The sequence below is a fragment of the Perissodus microlepis genome, chromosome 23, assembly GCF_051167445.1.
Source record: "Perissodus microlepis isolate ML-2025 ecotype Zambia chromosome 23, ASM5116744v1, whole genome shotgun sequence".
NCBI lineage: Eukaryota > Metazoa > Chordata > Actinopteri > Cichliformes > Cichlidae > Perissodus > Perissodus microlepis.
This window is the reverse complement of record NC_140482.1, coordinates 37354194-37376524: the sequence shown is the minus strand read 5'-3', so window position 1 is coordinate 37376524 and position 22331 is coordinate 37354194. Positions and strand designations below refer to the sequence as shown.

General features: G+C 38.9%; 1 protein-coding gene across 3 annotated transcripts in view; it reads left to right on the top strand.

The window, feature by feature from the left end:
* The window catches only part of ncanb (neurocan b), a 175232-nt gene that overhangs the window by 105535 nt on the left and 47366 nt on the right, over positions 1-22331 (top strand). The window lies entirely within an intron of this gene.

Below are 22331 nucleotides of genomic sequence, written 5' to 3'. Positions count from 1 at the left end.
GTTTCCTAGTTTTAGTGATAACTATCCTTGCATTTTATCATCAAGTATTAAGTACTTTATGAGATCTTTTAAAGTGCGAGCGCTACAAATGTTTTACATTTATGGTACAGCTTCTATGAATATCCACAGCCATATGTAGCAGTTGTTCATAGTGACAAATGCTCTTGCTTTTGGAGGGTTTTGCCCATGTGACACAATGTGTTCATTGCCATCCATTCTGTTAAAAGGTCTATTAAGTATTAACTGCACTGCAAACTAATATATTTATGCCCATTTCAATCTATCTGGAGAGGGAAAAGCAGCCTTATGCACATAAATTCATACAGCAAAATCAAGTACATGTTTAGTTTTATCTCATACTATTTTTTTGTCCGTGTATGTTCACAGTGTCACTCGTGGGTTTTTTGTAGTTTTGTGTGGTATCTTTCCTGTACTCCTATGTTTTGTAAAAGGAATGCTCCCACATTCATCACATAAAACACCACGATTACATTTTAGTTAGAGTGATTTCGTTTGTTCATGACCTTGAAAATGGCAGCAGCCATACACTTCATTCTTCAGTACTTCCTGCCTGTATCGCACATTCTGGCAAATCCAGCAGGTTTATTTTATTCAGTTGTTGTGTTAAATTTAAATCAACATGGATGAGAAGTCAGAGTTCAGGATCCTGTGGCTTCTAATCAATGTACTCTGCAGTCTGTATACAGTATATTTCAAAAAAAAAACAAAAAACTCCTGCCATGCAACACCAACAGGGTTATAATGGTGCAACATTTGTAGTTCTTTTGATTTATAATCTGCAACCAGAGCAATAAATCACAAATTTAATAAATTCCTCCAAGATTAGGACCGTTGTTTGTCTTTATTTATAGTATAAAAACAAAATCCAACTCTTTCTGACAGAAGCAGCTTTTTCTGTTTAGTTCAAATGTGGCTTGTCGAGAAGGAAATGCATTAACCTATCTCCATCTATTTCTAAAGACTGGCCAACAAATCACAGTGATTCTAGGCAGACCAGGAATTATGCAAATTATTTCAGGTCAACTGCTATTTGCTTTGCCAGAAGATCACAATCACTCCATCAGTCCGTCAATCAGGACAAAAAAGGGAGCAGGCAGGTAAGCAATTTCAGGCTGTAAATCACTCAAATGCATCTAGATTAACAACAACACACTGTTATTACTGGCAACACATAGACGTCTGAGAGAAAATCAAAGCTAAAAGCTAGTAAATAAACTGTGATTTTTGGATTTCATATTCAGCGTGTGTTATAGGGTGAAGAAGGTAAATGGTGGTGTTAAAAGTGGGAAATTACTCTGGTCATCCTATTCTCACTTCCTGTGTTTCAACCCCTGTCTCACTTCATCTCTGTCCATCTTTCTCATGGCCTGGTGTGGATTCCCCTCCTCCATTTTCTCTGTCATTTGCATGATGAGTTGGAGGAGATAATAGTACTTGTGCTGCTTCATAAAGTTCAACAGTTTGGCCGAACTGACATGGTCACAGTTGCCTTGTAAGGACAAGCTTCCATTCTCATAAAGTGCAACTAATGATCTGAGTAACTGCTACACAAATACTGATCATCGAAACTGACGACTATAATTGCCACATACAGTAATAGAATATTGGTAAATAAGACTCACACACTGTGTATTAAAATACATGTATTGTTTGTTTGTTGAATTGTCACATTATCACGGGAGTGATACGGGGCAGGGTTGTTCCACTTGACTGTAAAACATATTGTATGATTTATTGTTTGCTAGATGCCGGCTGAATAAAAAGGCTTATGCTAACATAAGCCAGTAAAGGCTGTATATTTTAATTCATCTACTGAAGAAACTTAACTCCCAGGGTGTTCAGGCAAAATAGTTCTTTGGTTGCAACCTTTTATTAATTCTGGGAGGACAACATCAAGTGGGTTTTAGGTAGCAGGGTCTTTGGTTTTACTGGTTAGATGTACAATTGGAGTCAAAGCTTTATATATATTTATTATGGGCATTAATGTCATGGTAAGTCTGGGCTTTTAACGATTTCCTTAAACTGTTCTTTTTCCAGGGTAAAATTATATCACAGCATACATCTTTAATGACTTTAAAAAATTAGAAATGCACAAGTTTTAATTTATTTAGGATTTTCTCTAATCCAGACAGGGTCAAAAGAATGCTCACTAATATTTGGTTAGCAAGTTGCGCCTCAGCCAGCCACCTCACCTTTGATAGTCATCAACACGCGTCTGGTATGGTTCTGAATGGATTCTGAATTCCCTACTGAATTAGTTGGGTTCATTTAAATTGGTTACCTGACGAGGACCAAGCTCTTAAGCATAGTCCACAAAGTTTCAAATCCAAGTCCAAATAAATGTGTTTCATGTTTCAAAACTCCTCTTGGACTTGTGATTTCCTCTTTCTGCCTCTTGGGTCACTTGACCAATTTCACATGCCTCATAAACTCGCCTTATTTCTTATCCTTAATCAGCCTTGCTCATTTCTTCTCAGCTTTCCAAAAATTTCTCAAGTAAATCAGTCAAAAACAACACCACGTCTAATAGGCATAAACATCTATCCAGTTCCTTTTCAATTTAACAGAGCACATTTGCTCAGACTTACAGGTGGTTTAAAGAACTCCCTGGTCAATTTCAGCAAAATAAATTGAAAAGCAACATCTTTTGCAGTATGTTTGCACATAGCAGAGTCCTCAGGTTGGTTTTCTGCTTGACAGGAAGCACTCTTTTTCTTTTCTTTTTTTTAATTTGCACCTTACCACACACTCTGCTCTTCCAACTTTTCCAATCATGGTGATTAGATCGGAGTTATTTCCCCCAGTTCCTTCCTCTCTCCCTTGCTTGCTCTTTACCGTTTATCAAATATGTTTTTTCTTTTTCTTACATTTTTCACTTTGACCGCATCTTCATGTCTTCACCTCATTTGCCACTCTTTCACGCTCCATCTCCTTATTTTCTTTCCTAGTTGCCATTTCCTGTATTTTTCTTCTCCTTCTGCCGTTCTTTTGCACCCATTTCTTCCCTCTCTTCTGCTCAGACCATCATTTTTCCTTCATCCTTCCTCCCTTCCTTGACCCCTCCAGAACATCGCTCTTTGGCAAAGCCTGCAGTGTAGGGCTGCATTGAAATCGCGCTGCAGTGCAGAGATTGGGGTGAACACAAACCCTCCACCCCACACTACCACCTCCATTTCTCCCAAATAACACATTTCATTTCCTGCCACACTTCCTCACTCTCTCGCAACCCCGAACCTCTCCCCCCACCTCTCTCTGTGGCTCCATGCCTTTTTTTCTCCCTCTCTTGCTCAGTATTTTTCTGTCAAAGGCCAATACAATTATTCATACCGAAATGTCTCTGTACTCATGCATAAAATGAAACTTATTCAAGCTCACACGCTCACTCACCTGCATACTCGAATTGCCAAATATGCTCACAAGGGCGTGTGCGAAATGTATTCTCCTTTTTATGTCCTTTTTTTCTCCACACAGATCTGACCTCCCCCCCCACACACACCTGTTTGTACCTGTCTTATGTTAAACTAATATGTACTCAAGACTATAAGAAGAGCTAATGCACAACTCTTGTTTAAAGAGGGCATTAGAAATGCCTCCACTGGTTGATGTATTAACTAATTCATCCTCTAGGGCCAACTCCTTTCACATCAGCTCATATGATTGAGCCTGAAAGATTCATGAGGTTGAGGCTATTAATATCAGCGGCCCATACCCACTTCACCAAAGGTCCATACATCTAAGCGGTGAGGTCAAAGACAATTGTGAAAGTGCAAAGCACAGACTGTAGCTGAACATGGTGGATGTTCTGTGGCAGATACACACAGGCTGTTCAGATATTTGTCAGCAGATTCTCTCAAGATTAACAAAGTGTGAAGCTAAAGTTGGTATTCTTAGAGCTAGAGGTGATTTATGCAGTAAAGCAAAGAGTTATAATCAGAAGTGTAAAGAAGTAAGAAAGAAATGTGCAGATCGATAGATCCTAGGTGAGTTGTTAGGTTACATATAGGAAGATAGATGGAAGGAGCAGGAGCTGCCGTGCTGCTCCCCTCAGGACATCTCATTCATTCCATCATTAATGATGCAATGGATTTATGTGTTTGGCTCCAAATCCTTCTAGTTCTAGAGGTTAGGCCCATATGTTATAGAGTTTCTAGTGCTTTTTCTTTGCTTCTATTTTTCCTGCAATAATAGGACAATCACCACCAGGTAGGAAAAAGTGATATTAAGAAAAGGTCATTCATATGCCACCAACAACTCTGACAAACTCAACCATGGGAAAATACAGTCCTGGTCTTTAATGATCCTGGATTTTTTTTAATCAGACGTTTTTTAACTCAAACACGATGCTTTTAAGAGCAATCTTTGCTGAAAAATATGGGGTGGTGATGCATTTTGTGGTTAAAATTTTATTGGTGAATTATTTTGGTTTGAAGGTGGTATAACAACAAATGACTCAGCATTGTGACTCAAAATGAACAATCCATGAGCTACCATGTGATGGCAAGTGTGCGAATGGCAGAGAACGTCTCTTTTGGTGTGATTGATGACCGGCAGTTTTTCACAGTTTGTCAGCAGCTGACGAGTTCTTAAAGGGCTATGATTGGCTGGCTCAGCCAGTACCCCATGCCTCATTAATTCCTCCACATCGCTGGATTCCTCAATCAGCATTATGATTGGCTGTACCCCCGCTGCCACTACCATGCATACTCTTACCCCAACACCACCAAGAATGCCAAAAAAAGCCTGTAGTGCTGATTGACACTGCGCCTGCAGCTGACTCAGCTGGTGGTGCATCCATTAAACACATTCAAAAAAACGCCACAAAAAAAAACATTAATAAAAAAAACCCAAGCATCTGCAGAGGGGTACTGGAGTGTAGGCAAACTCTGTTCACAGAAGATATGAAATAGGTGACGGCATAATTTCTCAGTTTTCAATCACCATGGACACTCCCTCCCCTCAAACCTCCTCAGGACAATGAGAAACAAAGGACACACTGGCTGCAGAGTTGAATAAGAATGAGCTACAGGGCTCATAATGTGCGTGCGTCCATGTGTGAATACATGTGAGTGCAGCACGCCGTATCTCTTTGGTGTGAACGCATCTGCAGATTAATGAGCTCCTGGCCAAGTTGCCAGGATTCACCTCTCTCTTTTTATCTTTTTCACTCTCTCACCAGCTCACACATACACACTCACCACCACCTTGAGTTGACTCATCTTTTCTGCCACTCTTTGTAATTCACTTGTCAGCTGGAGTGCCGAATATGCATAGAAATTGAATGAATATGCATGTATGTAGCTGATATGCGTTTGATTTAGCTCAGTGAGTATGTGTGCGTTGTGTTGGATGGAGGGAGGCAATGGTTCTGTATACATTGGGTGACAGCTGTGGGAGGAAGTGAAGCATATAAAGGCTGGCCACGTAGAAAGCGGGACAAATTGATTTCCCATGAAGACCGCAAACTGGGTTTTACACGGGAGGGTCTTATCAGTGTTCCAGAAACACTCACACAATGACACTCAAGTACAGACACACAAGCACCTGCAGACTGAGACTCAAACTTATGTCAGCTGTAAATATGAATTAAATACTTCTTCAACACAGTGCACTCATGCAAGAAAATAAAAACATATGGCATGGTTTAGACAGGAACTGTATATATAAGATGGACTTAGCCAGTGTGACATCATCGACTGGTTTTGACTTCACAGTTTGAAGCTGTTATCATTTAGCTGTCACCGTGTTGGCATGTTGGCTCTATGCAGACAGTCATTACCATATTTGAATGAAAGTGATTTCATTAATTAAAGAAATTAATTTGTTGGTGGAGCCAACAAATGTAGCAATGCACCTAAAAAGACAAATATTTAGTAGTTAACAGGCATAGGACATTTTTACACATGTAGGCTAAACAATGCCCACTTCTGTGCTGTTAATTCACTTACCATTAGTATCCATGGATACAGATTTTGTACTATGTGCTAGAATGTAAAGACCATTTAATGTCTGATTCATGCATCTGCATTCACCACCTGGTAATGACTAGATTAGTTTTGGAGCTGCACGTGTAAGAACAAATATAAGTATAAACACTGTATACTTTGCATATATTTGACATTTTTAATGAGGAATAAAATGCAAGAAACACTGTACTAAAATGTATGAGCAAATGCATTACTGTACACCTTGTGGTGGCCTAACAGTGGAGATTTTTTTGTTATATCTCCATAGCAGCAACCCAGAGGGGGGAAAATAACCAAAGAGATGAATGAGGCAGAGTGAGATGGAGCAAGAAAGCATGAAAGAGGAAGAGACAGAGCAAAGATGACTGAGGGGATAAAGGCCTTCACTAGGCTCGTGTCTGAATGACTGTCAGATCTACACCGGCTGAAAAATAGTAAATAATTCCTTCTTAGTATTTACCAGAGGGCAGTTTTTTTGATTTTCATTCAATTTCCTTACCAGAAATAGATTTAAGAATTCAACATCAGAGCTCTCACCACTCCGGAAAACATCCTTATATAATTTTACTGTCAGTGATTAATTGATTCTGACAGGACAAAGGGAAAAATAGATAATTTTAGTCTACTATTTCCTCTTTAACTATGTCAGAAATAACGACAGGAGGTAAAGAATAGCCTGTCACTCACCCCTCTAGGGAACTGCTCTACTTAAAGTTATTGTATTTTTTAAGTGTGCGCACTCATAGAGGTAAGGACCAGAAGACAAGGAGGCGAGGAAGGATGGAAAAGCGTGCAAGGAAGGAAGCACAAAAATGAAAAAAATATAACAAAGTATGCACGAAAAGGAGGAACACAGATTGAAGATGGAGGACTGGAAAAAGCTTCAAGGAAGCAAGTGGAGAAAAGTGATATCACAAGCAATCCATTGTAAGATTTAGACGTGTGGTTCCTTTAAGCTGTGATGAGACGTGTTAATGATAACACCTGGCACCCTGGGTGTTACGGGCAGACAGAGCTGTCAGAGAACAGACCTTACACCACACAGCCTTGAGGGACACCATCACTGCTAACACCAGGAACCCTAAAGGGACACCTGTAAACCTTGTAGACTCAAAGGAAATCAGCCCGGTAAGAGCCACAGGGTGAACGAGGATAAACTTGCCATTAAAAGATCTCCAGAGGGAGAGAGAGAAAATAGAAGGTGAAGAGACTCGGAAGTGACTAATATAACAGTAGTAGCGAAGACAACGAGGGAGGAGAAATAGAAAGGAGAGGAAGAGGATTCTTTGGATCTGTTCTGCATGTTCTGTCACTTTACAGTCCTGAATATCTCCAGTTTCCTTCTTTCGACTTCTGTGGCGAGACAAAAATAGCGTGAGGCTGTAAGATACTGGTGGCATTGTGGCAGCTTGCTTGGCTTCTCCTGTCCCTGGCTTCCATTTCTTGGCCATTGGCCCCCTCCCACACAAAATATAAACAGACCCTGAAGATAAAGCCAGTGAATACACACAAACACACACACACAGCACTGGGGAGCGGAGTCAGACTGTCAGAAGTGAAGGCTAGCAGAGCGATTTGAGATGTTGTGACACTTTAGCTCATTACATTTTCCCAGGCTGTTATGAATGTTGCAACAGTGCTGTCAACCAAAGCGAAGACCTGTCTGAAACATACTGTGGGCACACACATTCACAGACACGCCACTGACGCAGCCTGCGCATTGCCACATCCACATTGCAGGCCTTGAATTAAGATGAATCTTTTGCTGTTTTTATTCTCAACGTTGCAGATTTTTGGGGGGAAATGTCTACAAGGAGGGCTTTAGGCTCACTTTGCTCACTTTCCTTTGACACAAGAAAATCTGGTAACCCCTGACGAGCCGGATCCCTGCCTGCATGAAGCTCTTAGTACATCATCTGGGCTCCCACATGATGTACTGGTGAAGTAATGTAGTCTTGTTCAAAAGGGGTGAAATACTTTTCTCTATTTCTAACCAGAAATGCACAGTAAAGGAGATTGTGTTATCGTCAGACTGTGGATCCTCTGATCAGCTGATCACGCCCGAGCACGCTCTCTTGAGAGCAGCACAGAGCCTTGGGCAGTACCAGAGCTGCTGTGTAGTCTCCTCTTGTCCCTGCTGATCCTGATCCATTTGTAATTCACTGCACCTAAAGACAGCTTAAGGCCCAGGACTCTACTGTGTACTGGTGGTGTACACACACACATGCACACACAAAATTCGTATCTCACATACATTCATACACGTCCATGAGCTAAACACATTTTTACACTGATTGCAGCTATTTTGTCTCCTGTCTGTCTATATTTCACTGGCCTCCAGGAGACCTACGAGTACTGACCGTCGAATTTGTTTTTGTGTTTTTCCCTTAAGTCAATATGCCGCAACCAAATATTTTAGCTGTGATATATGACATATGACAGGTATTATTATTATTATTATTATTATTATGTCTGCCTCACCCTTAAAGGTGCAACCTAAGAACATGGATAGATATTTCTCGACTGTATAAATAGACAATGTCACACTAACAACTGTTTTTACATTTGAGGCTTGAGGTTGCTGTTCCCTCAACATAGTCCGCTGAATGGTTAATGTGGCTGTACTAAATTCAGCCCATGGTGAAATTGGGTTACTCTATTAATGTAAGCTACATTTGCAAGAGAAAAACCACTAGGCAGAATTTTGTGACACTTGGTGTTGCGGTGGTTCACAGGCAACAGAAATTGTTACGTTTTGGTGCAGACTGGGACGACTTTGAAATGTTGGAAATAGGGAATTTGCACTTGCATCAGCAGTGGCAGTGACAGTGGTGGAGGACCTTGCTCTCAGATAGCCCCTTTTGTGTTAGCATGGCATACAAGTTAAATTTGTTGTATTTAAGACTGTCTGATAAATATCAGTGAATTAGTGTTATTGCTATTTTTAGCTGCTGAAGACACTTCTTTGTTCACCAGTTTGTTAACAATTTTGTCTGTTTCTGTTGGACAATGTAGAGGACTGGTGATCTAAAAAAAAAAAATCACAATCCCGTATTGAAGTTATTTTTGGTAAATTAATTCAAAAAGGATAATTTTATTCACCTCCTTCACCACAAATTACTGCTCCATAAGGCGTGACATGGAGAGAAGCAGCTTGCAGCAGGCTGAGATGTTACTGAAGCCTAGCAGTGTTGGTCAAGTTACTTGAAAAAAGTATTTAGTATTATATTATAATATATTATAATATTATAATATTCCAGCATATAAGACAAAATAATGTTTTGTGTTTACACTCACTCTTTCAAATAGATGCAAGTAAAAACAAAAAGCAAAAAATAAATAAAATAGTGCTGTCAGCGTTATTCTCGTTAAAATGACGTTAACCGCATCCGCCATAACCGCATTAACGCGGCAAATCTCCTTTGGCAATCTAATGCGGATTGCCCCATGCGTGCACAGCGCTAACACGTTAACGAGCTAACCATGCTAACATGTTGACGTCATGCAGCCCCACGCACGGGGCGATCCACATTAACTAACAGAGATTTGCCGTGTTGATGCGGTTATGGCGTTAACGTCATTTTAACAAGATTAACGCTGGCAGCACTAAAATAAAATCAAAAATTGAGCGGCACTAAGTCCTGTCGCTCTTAAATCTATTGTCACCTGTTTAGCAGGAGTGGGGCGGGTGGAGGTTTGCCCAGTACCAGGAGTCATGTCAGTGGGGGGATCCGGGGGTTTCTCTGTGAATTTCACATTCCCGTGGCGGCTTGCTAGGTGCTTGCTCAGATTTGAAGTTCAACTTTTTGCTGTAGAAAGAAGTTTTCTTCCCACGCAGAGTGTACAGAGGACGCTAATGTTTTTGTCTCTTTTTACGGAATAAAACTTAAAGTAATGTAAGTACGTCCACGCTTTAAACGCTGTATGGTCATACTCTCCCCCACACTCCATATTATCCATTGTTGATCTACACAGGTCTGTTGCTGCCACGAGCGTCGCACGGGCTTACGTCATTGTCACAACAGTTTAATAACGCAGTAACGCAGCATGCTTACGGGAAAGTAACAGTAATCTAATTACTTTTTTACTTTGTTACTTGAAAAAAGTAATAGGATTACAAACTGCTCATCTCTGAAGCCCAGATTGCTTTGATAGCAGCCTTCACATTCTCTAGTTTTGTGTTAAGTGTTTCTCATCTTCCTCTTGATAATACAGTCATGTTGACTGGTCAGTCAAGCGCAGTAATAACATGGTCAGTAAATCATTTGATAGTAGTTTTGGCACTGTGCTTCTGGAAAAAGAAATGGTCTCGATTTGTCTGCAAGTGCTCTAAAGTCAGTTTCCTAGTAGACAACTGCAGTTTGAATTTGGTAAAACACAGCGTACCAAACAACACCAACACCAGAAGATGGCACGTCAAATCATCACCGAGTGCAGAAACTTCATACTGGAGAACAAACACCTTAGATTTTGTGCCTCTCCACTCGTCTTTTCACTTGGAACTTCCAAATGAAATGAAAAACTTCCTTTCATCTGAAAAGAGAATTTTGGAAGTCTAATTCTTTTCCTCTTTAGCACAAGTAAGACACTTGTGATGTTGTTTCTGTTTCAGGAGTGGTTTGATATGAGAAATGTGACAGTGATTTTTGTGTGTCATAGTTCTTCATGCACTGACACCAGCCTCAGTGCACTCCTTGTGATTCTCTCCCAAGTTTTTGAATCAACGTTTCTTGACAGTTCTCTGTAGGCTCTGTTCAGCCCTGTGGCTTGTGCACCTTTTCCCACCACACTTTTCCCTTCCAGTCATTTTTACGCAAACATGCTTGAGTACAACACTCTGTGAACAGTCAGTCCTTTCAACAGTGACCTTATCCTGTCAGTGATATGCACAACTGTCAAATCAGCAATTTTCCCCACGATTGTTGTGTGCATTTCACTTTACATGAAATAAATACAGAATATATGAACGTTTACATTTTTGTGTGAAATTATGACATTATAAAATGTAACATTATGCATTAGAACAGTGGACGTATCTGAGCTGACTTGTGATGCTGGAAATTATGTTATGATGATTTATGATTTGTGAGTTGAAACTGGGTTAAATGATGAAAGCAGTATGCAAAAAATTAATAAATGAACCAAAATAGTTAGCTGAATGACACTAAAACCCTTTCTGTTCAGTGAAACTGCAGAGCCGGGTGATAGTTCTCTTATATTCACATATAAAAAGGAAAACATCTTTTTATCCATTTTTAAATATAAAAATGGTAATTAGTGCTGCCAAAAATGCAAGAGAAAAGGGCTCTTGCTCAAAACAAAAGCGGGAGAATAGAGATCCATTTAGGCATCTTGGCACAAACACATACTGAAACACAAGTACATCGGCTGCAGCTGCAGATATGCAGTCTATAAACACACAAAACCATATAATTGTTTTCTCCTACACACTCATACACAGCCGTTAAACACACATTCACAAAAACATAACAAAATTCATTTTATGCTCATTAATGTCACTGTACACACACACACACACACACACACAGCACTCACCTACATTATAGTTATTGACACAAAGCAACATGGTCCATTGTGTGCTGTTTGGACGAGCGGGCGCTCAATAGAAAGGTATCCTTCTTTGTAGAAGGGCATGGAAATGTCAATGCCCCTCAGCAAGCTAAAGGAAGCCAGTCTCCTAGGGTCTTTTAATATGAAAGACGACAAACACAAAAAAAACCTTTTAGCAAAAAACACTTTTTGTCATAAACATTTCAATGTCAAAGCCTCCATTTTGCAGGATCGGATGTCAGTTTATTTTTGGATAATGTCAGCTGTCGTTCTTAGGCAATTAGAAGAATGTGTTTGTATATAGGTGTCTGAAGGCAATAGCATCATTGGGAGTGTGTTATGGTTAACGTGCATTAATGTGTATTTTTCTGCATGTTACCCTCCCTCTGTGATAATAATACTGTCCTTTCATCCCTTCTATGCCACACTGTCAGGTTTAGAAGTCCTCAGATGGCATTTAGTGGTTCAAAGGTTCTCTGTGTAATTGATCAGACTGATACTTGATCTGTACAGCTGGCATTTAGTCCACACAGAAAAATGTGCTTTTCCAGCTCTGTTAGGATAAACTTGCTTTCAAATGTCAGTGCCTGCCACCAACAGAAGTTTGATATTGGATGAATTGTATACAGAGCATAATGAGATTTCAGTTTCTCACCTTCCATCGCTTGCTTTTGTGGGCATACAGGTATTTACATAATGAGTCAACACAATTATAATAGATGTGCCATACTGCAAATATACGCTCACTAATGGCTTTATTTTGTTATCTGAATGTTTCAAATTTTCTCTGTTGCTTTATTCTTTGTTTGCTTCTTCTTTTTTTTTATCATTTAACAAAGCTCTTTTTGGAAGGGTAATTATTTTTGACCAAAGCAGTTACACCATTTTGCAAAAACGGCACTGTTTCTTTGTCAGAATTTTCCCTTAAATGTTAAATAGGTTTAAAAAGAAGTCAGCTGCAGCACTACATTTCACAGCTCCTACTGCTCTTTCAAACAGTCATTATGTTGACAGGTAAATGGCTGCAATCTTGACCCTCTCAATAGAAGTTTATAGTGGTTTTGGGTAATCAGAATGGGCACCCAGCAGCTTTACTCCCTTCTCACTCCTCTCAAGCTACAAAGCAAACCCCAGATGCAGGATCATTAAAATCATTTCTGAGTGAAATTTTTAGAAGTTGATCAGAGGGAATTGTTACTATTTTTATATCAAAGCCCACAAAAAGTTAAAAAAAAAAAAAAAAGTCTTAAATGCTTTTCTTTTTGACGTTTGCTATCATTTGATGTGGTAGGTGAATATTTATGAGTGTCTGAAATGGGGATCAGGACATTTGCAAAAAAAATCAGACCATGCCAAAAAAGATGACCAAAAAGGACATAGTCACCCTTCAGTTAATTTTAATGAGAGGGGACAGATAAGAATATACACATTTCAAGCACTGTCTTTCATCTGTGGAATGAAAAGGGCTTCCTCTGTGCAAGTAAATGCTTTTATAAGTAACATCATGTTCCTTGCAACTAGAACGTTCTGAGAAATGGACCTGTAACTGAATTTTCAATTTTATTTTATTTTTTTAAATTCATGAAAAAAGAGGAAATATATGTAGACAAAATAATTTGGAATATTCAAAGAACAAAAATGGGGCTAATTTCATGCAATAAATATAAGACCTAGTATTTATTTCCAAATTGGTTTTATATCTTCAAACAGTCTTTAAACACAAAGTCCTGTACCAGGAAGCAGGATTTGGGGTTATTCAGGTAACTTCAGGGTAATCCTGTACAACACAGGTGGATTACTTCTTGGATTACTCCAGAGAAGGTTATGTTCCAAATTAGAGATCAACAGGTTAAAAAACAAAATCACCTCTTTCTGATCTATCAATTCTCCAGAAGTATAAAGTTTTCAACATCATTTGAAGGCTTCATCTTTCGCTGATGGGCCTCAGCAAATATTGATGTTTAGATATAGCTCTATTCCTGTAAAGAATTTTACAACTGCATTGATGTATGTATAAAATATGACACCTAATTGTTCTTGCTGACCTTATGAAATGCATATACACTAAGCCTATGTTTGAACTAATTTATTATTTAAACAGAACCATTAAAAACCACTGGACCTACAGCTGGAAGAATTAATATTAAAACTGTTTTTTGGATATGAATTTAATGAAGTGCATGATTATAATCTGTCAGTAATGACAATCAAAGCTGTGACATTGATAAGTCTGATAATTTGCACATTTACTGTTATTGTCTTATAAGTTATGTAACAGAGCCTATCCTCATTATAATTAAATTATAAAAACAGATTTTATTTAATGTCATTTCTCGTGTTAGACTAAAGAGTTTAATAGAAGGATAGTTCCAATCTTATAACCGTGGTATATATTTTATAGCATAGTTACTAGACCGCTAAAATAATATACTATGTTTTAATGCATAGTCCTTTGCTGAAATATTTCTTTCTTTCTCGAAGCCTTTATTTCCCCCTAAGTGGACTGTCTCTGCTGTACTCTTCCTATTTTATCCCGATTCATAGCCATTAAATAATGATTGTTTTTCAAGTCTTGTTTATATAAAAAAAGAAAAAGAGCTTTATACGTTTTATTTGGCCTCAATATTCAGAAACACGCAGGCTGGGGCAAGTGTTAAAAGTGTAACTCTCTCTGCTTGAAAGTAGAAAAAGACCATCTGGAAGCACAAGCATGTCAGATAGGTCGACCGGGTGACGGAGTTGAACTTTAGCGTCACAATGCTCTGGATGAGTAAGCAGCTAATAGGAATTAATCTGATCTATTGAACTGAGAGATAATCCAGAAAGGGAAATGGGGGAAAGGCTGGACCACGTTATTCTCCCACCCATTTTCTGTTGACTCCCACTCTTATTCTCTCTCTGTATCTCTCTGTTTCTTTCTCTGTCCCTTTTCAATTATTCATACTATGGTTTTGACACATGCCTGCAGTAAGCCTCCAGATATTCTGTCAAGTGACACCACCCCCAGTTTGTCTGGTTGCTCTCTCACTATCCTCCCCCATATTCCTCTCTCTATTTCCCCTTCCTCCATCCTCATAACTCACCAGCTCTCCTCAGCTACACACAGGAAGATGAGAATAAACAACAAGTGGAGGTCAAATTTTCATCTTGCAATCAGAAACAGCCCCATTCAAATTATGTAGTTAAACCTTAATTTGATATTTTTCATCACAGTAACTTATCGAGTTTTTGCATTCATTTGCTTCCTGCCAATTCAATTTAAAATACTGGCTCAAATAAAAGCTAGTAGGGTCACGAGTTTGTAAGCGACACACAGAAATTACCACAGTGGCTGGCATCTGTTTATTCCTCCATCCATTTCTCTGCCAGTAGATAAGTGGAGCACTGCTCTCCTCAACTCCCTGGAGACTGTACTAGTGCCCAGGCCTGATTTGGTTGTGCTGGGGAATGAGCCAGAGAGTGTGGACACACATACAAATTCTCAAATCCAGTCTCACACAGACACTGCCACCTGCTTAAGTTGGATGGTCCTCTCATTAAGTCAGCCGGGCGGACATCGAGTGGATAGGCCCTACCGCACTTTGGCCCTCATCTCACTGTTTAAGGAGAGGAACAGTGTTTTCATGGCTATATAGAGCACAATGATAATATTATATTTTTTCAGCAGCTTTAGATTTAGCATCAAAAGTTAACCTGAATGTTTGACCTTTACTGTGCTGAATGATGTATATAGTTCGGACTGCTGCAGGTACAAGGTTTAGCATTGTTTTGTGACAAGACAAGCAGCTTGGAAACCAGTGATGGGCAAGTAGGCAATTCAAACAAGTATACTGTGCAAACCTAGCCTCCAGCTCTCATTCACTGTGAATGGACTAGGAGGTAAAGGGCAGCCACTGCACATTCATACAGACCTTCTTTTGAATAAGTAGGAAGATAAAGTAACACCTGCTCAATATAGTTTAAAAAATGAACTATGTAATTAAACTTTTATACCAATGAAAATGTAGTTAGCGAACCATTTTAGTTGGACTTATTCTTTGGGTTTTTACTGAAGTCCTGTGATACCCACACAGTTATTATTATACTTTTAAGGAGCACATTAACATTTTTATAAATGATCCCTCATTTTTTAATGACTAATAGGTGTATGTGGGATATTTTACTCTTACTCGGGGGACAAGGTGATAGCAAATGCATTTTAGGTGTGTTTTTTCTTTATGCTTTTAATGTAGTGTTTCTCAAATGCCTGATTTCCCAAAATGTTTGATTGATAACTGTTTTATTTAAATAAAGGCTGTGTAAAGTCTTACTTGGTTATTTTCCCTATAGATATATATGTTACTTTAGTTTCACTTCATATTTGTCAATTCGTTTTCCATGCCTCCAGTGGCTCTGCACTTGAGAAACACTCGCTTAATCCAAAGTGACAGCAAATTTGAGTGAAGCCTACATCTATACCTGCTCTATTAGGTCTTCAGCTGCTACTCCAAAGCTCTGTGTCATCAAGGTCACAGAAGTCTGAGAAAAATCTAGACAAAAGACTAGTGTGCTTTTCCCCAAGGCTTTTAAATTGGTTACAAGAAGATGAAATTACCTCTTCAGAAACTACACAGGTTGTTAACTCATGTTTATAGTGGAATTTTGTAATTTCTTTTACAGTGCTTCAAATATTACCTCAGCATTACCCGAGTGAAGCTCATATTTACAGGCAGACAGGTTGGTCAAAGTATGAAGCTACAGAGGAGGATTTACTTATCCTTTTTTAGTCATCATTCACAAGTGTGAATCCATCCAGTCTATCGTTTTTACAAAAGAGCTAGGACTGCATTAAAGACTAGATACTCAGGTATGAAGTAAGAAATATATGTATATTTTTAAGTACTTTCTTCCATATTTTTAGGCCAAAATTAATTCATGTGTGTGCACTTTTCTCTACTGTGAAAAAGGAAAAGGAAACCCATTTCCTACATAATCTTTTGCTTCTTTTATTTGGTCTGACTGAGATCCACTCTTGGTAATTGTACAGCGATGGTCCACTGCTAATACAGAATATGCTGTCTCACTCTCTCTCTCTCTCTCTCTCTCTCTCTCTCTCTCTCGCTCTGCCTTTGTGTGTGTCTGGGTGTGTGTGTGTCCCTCAAAAAAGAAAAGAGGTTAATCAGAATACTGCCATATCCATAAATCCCATTAGAAATGCAGAGACACTTGCACTTTCAATTTAATTCCCTAAAAGTGTAGCTTTTTAATTAATACTTGACTCTTTCTGGTCAATAGGTGCATATATTTTTGTGAACATGTCATCAGAGGAAACCGTATATACAGTGGTGGTTTTATAAAAATAATAAAACAATTAAACAGGGTGATACAGAAAAATACCTATATTGAATGACTTGTACCAGTGGATTACAAACACTTTATTATTATTTTTCTTTACTTGAACATCAAGTTTGTCTGCTTATTCAGTTAGACACTTTGTTAGGTGCACCCATTCAGCTGCTTGTTAACTTGAATCTCTAATCAGCCAGTCATTTGACAGCAACTCAGTGTTTTAAGTGCATTAATCTGAAGTTCAAACTGAACATCAGAGTGTGGAAGAAAGGTGATTTGAGTGACTTTGAACATGGCATGCTTTGTTGGTGCCATATGGACTATTGTGAGCATTTCAGAGGCTGGTATTCTACTGGGATGCATTGTCTGAAAACTGGACACATCAAAGGTGACGTTAGTATGTGAAGAGATCTGTGAAAAGATCATCAGTGGATTAAATATCAGGATATTATATGCATATTTCATAGATGATTATCCAAAGTCAAGGATATTGTCAGTATCTGTGACAAATACACAGATACCAATTCACTGCCTAGATAGTACCATAGTTTAGTGCTTTTATTTCAATGATGTTAGCCATCTCTATAGTTTATCATTTGCAGAGAAAATATGCAGTGAGTAGCAGTTGTCTGGTTGAAAATGGCTTGTTGGTGACAGAGGTCAGAGGAAAATAGCCAGATTGTTTGTAGCTGGCCTCAGCACCATAAATCAACACTTGAAGCAGATGGACTGCAGAAGCAGAAGACCACACTGCGTGCCACTCAGATGCGACCAGAACCTGAGGATATACATCAGCTCACCAAAACTGGACAACAGAAAATTGAAAAAAAAAATTACCTGGTCTGGTGATCTTTGTTGCAACATTTAGGTTTTATGCTTTAGAATTTGGTGTAAGCGACATGAAAACACAGATCCATCCTACCGTGCATCAACAGTTCAGGCTGGTGGTGTAATGATGTGGCATATCCTACCTGAATATAGTTGCTGGCAGTCCATCCCATTATGACCAGTGTACTCATTTTCCTGCATTTCCAACAGGAAAACCAGAGGTGGGGAGCAATGAAGTTCAAGTACTTTACTTGAGTATTTATTTATCTGAGAACTTTTTATTGTATTCCCTACATTTTTAAAGAAATATCTGTACTTTGTACTCTTTACATTTTCAAAACAGGCTTGTTACTTTAGGTTAATTTATGTCTTTTGGCCGGAGGGAGTGCAGGTGCCCGCCGTATGTTGTGTACGTGCTACTTCAGCATCTAGCTAGCACTACTGAGGAGGACAAAGCATGAAGCGAGTGCCATTTTTTAAGTGGCATGTAATTTCAAATTCAACATTTTTATCAGCTGAACAAACATCAGAAAACACACAAACTGTTTGTGTGGAGTTTGTCGCACAGTTTGCTGCTAGCTAAAGGTCCAGCTGCTGGATTCACAGGGAGACAAGAGAATGAGAGCTAACGTCGCTCTGAGATGGAGAAAGATGTAGGAAGACAGACAGAGAGGAAGAAGAGTGGTGAGATTTAAAGGTAAAGACTGCTCACTGATAAACTGCAGATTTAAAGCTTACATGTCATTTTAATCACATATTGAATTTGTGTATTTATAAATTATGTTTTTTTCATTTTGTGAAACGTCCTGCTAAACAAAGAAAGCTATACTAGTGTGTTATTCAAATGTTTGAATGAAAATTCTGGGTAGTTATGTGAAGGATAAACAGGTTAGTTTGCAGTACTGTGGTGAATTCACAATAAAGCGCTCTGTTGGACTGGCGAACAGTGGTTGCATTAAGTGCAGCAGATATGAATTTGTATTTAAGATGATGATGCTTAGATTCATTCACTGAATTCCAACTTCATACCAACTGTATAGGTCTAGTATAAAGATAGTATAAAGGGTATAGTGTCAGTGTAGGGGGTGGACATCGGACTTTGATACTAGCTTTGAAACATCTGATGACATCTTGTTGGATAAATCCACAAAGAGCAGAAGGTTAGCTGATCACAGCCAGTACACTACAAAAACCTACTGAGGCTCACATTAGAAACTGTGAGATGTTATTCTTTTCCGTGCACTGAGCCACTAAACAGATATTAGTATTCCCCACCTGCTGAATCCCACTGTAACCTTTGACTAGACTAATTTTATTGTTTAGGTGTATGCGTTTGCCACCTCTGAGGATAACACACCATGTCACTAAGCTCAGTATATCACAGACTTTTTTCTTGTCCATGATTGTTAGTTCACTCTACTGAAATGAGCTCCACAGTCAGCATTTTGTTGAATTCATGCCAAAAGAATTAAGGCAGTTCTGAAGGCAAAATGGGGACCAACCAGTTACTGGCAAGATGTACCTAATGAATCGTCCAGTGAGTGTATATACAGTAAAAGCATTTTGTCCTTAAATTTCTTCAGATTTCTGTGAACCTGACAACATGAAGCTATTAATATCCACTGTGCTCTTGGCTCTCAACTGAGAAAATATCTGCCGTCTACTGTGGCCCCACTAATAGCTCATGTTCAGAGCTGTACTTTATTGACCCTGTTGCTCCTAAAATCCAAGGGGTGCCTTGAGTCTTCGGCTTAGCTTTCTTCTGCAGTGCTTAATGAGACCAGATGCTGGCTCATATTAGGGTTCTTTTTTTTATTTGAACAGCTGTACTGGCAACCTGCTCATCTATTGGCTCGGTGTGGCTGTGGAGGGAGAGACATTTTCTGGAGTTTCTGAGAGATCCGTTTTTTTGTGCAAATACATTTTATGTTTGCATTCAGCTACACTGAAGATACTTAAACTCACGTTTTTCAATTAAACAGTTTTCAGTTCTGTGTAACCATATTTAGCCTTAGACATGTTTCAGTATTTATGATACCAGTCTCCAGCTGGTAAAGTCAGACTAGGTATCAAAATATGTGTACTATATCTTATAGGTTAACTTTTAACTGTCTCACTCTTTTCTCTTGATCTCTCATTTAGATACAAGCTAAATTTCACCTGCTAATCTTGGTAGCGTATTACTAACCTTTACTTTTGGGCATTATATTGTAGTGATGAAGGAAAAGGCACAGAGATACTGCTGTAGCATTTCATTCATTTAGCCTGTATTTTCTCTTATAATACAGCAAATGGTACAGCTTTTGAATTTCTGTTACACTGAAATATCTTGATGCATGCTCAATCATCCAGGTAATGAAATCCAAGAAAGCTTATTCTGTTCATCTGGATGTAGCGCTGGAAGAAACGTTTGTCACTCATCCAGGTGACTTAAATGAGTGATCCAGTGTTGATCGTGTTCATCGAGATGAACAGACTTTCTGAGTGTTACACTGAGAGTTGGCCCTGTCTACTTTATGACTGATTTCACTAACTTAATCACCCCTGTGCCGTTCACAATGGCTGACGCCTTGTGCGTATTGCTATCTCATACAGCGAAAGCAGAGAGAGAGAGCTGCTGACTTTTTGTTTGTCTGTTTAACTCACATTTACAATAATGTGCAGAAGTCTTGAATCACCCCTCATTTATTAATATTTTGGCTTCTAAGGAGACAGCGTTAATTTTTTAAATGTGGTTTTGAACAATAGTTCTCTGGGCTTTTCCAAGCTGGACTTTGATCACTTTTTTACTCATCTTCAGTCCAGTCCTTCACTTTAGTCCAGGGGCAAACAAATGCCAGCGAGAACACACTTTTACAGACATACTGTTAAATTGTAAGATAATTCCCAAAGAGCTAATAGCTTAAAAACTTACCATATCTCAGTACACTGTGCAGTGTGTTCTTAAAAAATCAGAGGAAACTGGACACTTGGAAACTGGAGGACAAAAAAGAAAAAAGATGTGGCAAGCCTATAAAAAGAAAAATCTGCAACAGATAAACAGTATTTGAAAGCCCCAAAAAAATCCAATTGAGACCTGACACAGGCCGAAGATATAAATCTGGTGCTTTAGTTGATCCAGCTAGTGTTCAATGAAGCCTCATCAGAAATGGTCTCAGTGGAAGGGTGGCTGTCAAGAAGCCATTCTTCAGATTTTGATCCACCATGAATTCAACAGCTTTATTTTTCAGCAGTCATCCCAAACACACTGCCAATGCAGTAAAAGCAAGCCAGATATAAATAAACTTTTTTTTTTAGTAGAGGACTATACAGTAATATTGTATCATTATACTTTGAGGCTTTCATTGTAGTATCTTATTGTATATCATCATTTCTCTGAAGCATATGTGGCTGTGGGTACTTGCTGTTAATTTTAACTTTATTGATTTCACATTAGGTTATTTGACAGCTAATAACTTACATAGGTTGCATTGCTAGTCCAGTACTTCACATGCCATTCGGGTTATTAGTATTGATGCGCCCTATCCTGTTTAGCAGTTTATAAAGCATTTAACAGTCTTGCTGCAGTCTCCAGCTGTTTAGTGTTGCACTTTCTAAAGATTGTGAGAGTCATAAAAGACAGATTCAAACCAAAAACGGTGAAGATGAGCTATGATAGTATAGTTTGATTACTGGCACAGTAAAATCAATTGTATAACAACTAACTCTGATAACTCTTTGCAATACTTCACCAGGAATCGATCGGAATAGATTTCTTTTTTTACTTGTGTAGCTCCCCCATTGGTTTTCGCTTTCCCATATATGGAACTATAATCCAGTGACACTGATGTGTTTGTTTGTTTGTTTGTTTTAAAAGATCAAACCTCCAATTTGAATGAAATTTAAGCAAAAGAGCTGAGCCAAGACAACTCTGTTGACATCAGTTTTTTTATTTCAGTGAAATTTGCCCTCATATGCACTTATAATAACCTTTTACATATCAAACTTCTTGATAAGTTCCTGAGCATTTAAGATAAAAAAATTAACGATGTGCTGCTTTAAAGCCAAAGAATGACAAAGCCTTTCCATTCACTGCCCCTTAAAATTTGGACCAGCCACCCACTTATAATGTCAGATTATCTGTGCCAGACCTAAAGCTCCTTTTAATGGTGTGGGAAGTGTTTACTCTCTGCGTATCTCTGCTTTGTTATTTTGTTTCTTCGTGTACTTTCTTTTTCCACCCTGTCGTGACTCAGACAGAGGCAGTTATACACGGATTTCCAGTGATACACTAAACCAAGCGTCTCATTCCGGTTCCTCTGGCTGGGTCTCTACCTCTTGCATCAAATTCAGCTTTTGATATCAGCCAGCCCAAAGCGGGGCACCAGCAATGAAGCTGTCATGCTGTTTTATCCAAACAGACTCTTCCACCCCAAACAGAGTCTGCCTGCAAAGCCGCTGTAATCCAACCCTGAAACTTGCCAACTTCCCAGACTCACAGAATCGTATCACCTCTCCGAATGGCTTTCTCCACCCATCCTTGTTTTCATCACCTCTCCTTCCTAACTCTGCTCCTCTCCATGTTTGTCAGTATTTCTTTATCCTCTCATCTTCCCTCAGTCTTCTGTCTTTCCGCTGCCT